The 1,554-nt window shown below is 39.3% G+C and overlaps 1 pseudogene; it reads right to left on the bottom strand.

Annotated features, from left to right (window-relative positions):
- Positions 1-641: 641 nt before the first annotated feature.
- On the bottom strand, positions 642-1,263 carry LOC149456885 (uncharacterized; annotated as a pseudogene).
- Between the last annotated feature and the right edge of the window lie 291 nt (positions 1,264-1,554).

The raw sequence follows: 1,554 nt of genomic DNA, 5'->3' as shown, positions 1-1,554 counted from the left end.
AATTTACACAGCATGTCACATTAGTTCCTGCCTTCAAGCACTTTATAATCTAAAGCTGGCCATACACTGATTGAAATTCAGCTGGTTCAGAAGGGGATGTAAGAATTTTGGTCTGTATGTGGCCATCCCCGCTGGACAGAAATTGATTGTTTGACTTCTGTTGAATGGACATGCTGGAAAAATGTCCTGGCTGCAGCTTCTGATCAGTATATCTGACAGCTGCGGGTGGTGCTGTCAGATTACAATGTCCTGGGGGTGGGGGAGATTCCTCCATCCACCTTTTTTGTGTGGATGAAAGAATTGGTTAGTGCTAGAGATTCACTACATAGCCCTACAGCCCTACAGAACAGACAGTGCGCAATCCACATGTGCTTTTCTGCTTCACTGCTACAAGGAAACAGGAAACTTTATTCAGAAGAAAAACACAAAGTTTTAGCATAGATACAACTACAAACTTATAAACACTGCTATCTACTGGTTGAAGAGTATATCTCTACTAAATACTGATGTAGTTGTTGCACAATACACTCATGAATGTGTGAGTCTCATTTCGGATCTCAGTTCTATAAATCTGTTTCTTGTAAGCGGTTTTGTCAAAGCATGTGCAATCATGTTATTAGTTTCACAATATGTCAGGCCAATTATATTTTATTCAGCCAGATCATGAATGTAATGATGTGTGAGGTCAATATGCTTTGTTCTTGCACTGATCTTGTTGGTGGCAAGTTTGATACATCCTTGATTGTCCTCATATATAAGATTGCAGATTGGAACATTGGCTGTTCAAGATCTTCAAGCAATTGATGCCACACAGTTTCTTGATTAGCATAGGCAGAGGCATTGTACTCTGTGGAAGAAAAAGCTACTGAGATCTACTTCTTGCTGGACCAAGATATAGGACTGTTACCTAATTTGTAACCGCTTGTGGATTTTGCAAGTGCTTAGGTCACCTGTCCAATCTGAGTCCACATATCCTATGAGGTTTGAATCACCAACTGCTGACAACTTCAGACTTAAGTCTTTCATTTGTTTGAGATATCTCATGACTCTCTGAATTGATGTCCAGTCTCTTTGACGTTCACTCATGCATCTACAAAGAAGCAACATGGCAACTATGATGTCTGGATGTGTAGTGGTTGCAATATATAGCAATGCCCCCAATGCTTGTCTATACTGATCATTAGTAGAAAGGAGAGTCTCATCCCCATCCATTTTTAGGTATGCTGTGTCCGTGGGAGTACTTGCTTCTTTGGCTTCAGTCATGCCAAACTGCTAAAGCATTGCCTCAATTTTAGATTTCTGATTTAACTGAAAGCTGCTATCTTCTTTACTCTGTATGTTAATTCCTAGGTAATAAGTCACATCCCCAAGCTCTTTAGACTCAAAATGCTGGTTAAGAACTGCTGTCAACTTCTTCCTTTTTGTGATCAAAAATCAAGTCATCCACATAGAAAAAAATATACATATATTTAGAATCTACACATTTTGAGTATAGACATGGGTCAGCTCTGCTTCGTATGAATCCGCTTTGTATAAATATATTGTCTAGCAAGA

This window comes from Staurois parvus, unplaced genomic scaffold (assembly GCF_062004578.1).
Source record: "Staurois parvus isolate SC_StPar_1 unplaced genomic scaffold, SC_StPar_1.0 ptg000346l, whole genome shotgun sequence".
NCBI classification, from domain to species: Eukaryota; Metazoa; Chordata; class Amphibia; order Anura; family Ranidae; genus Staurois; species Staurois parvus.
This window is presented reverse-complemented; position numbering and strand designations above follow the sequence as displayed.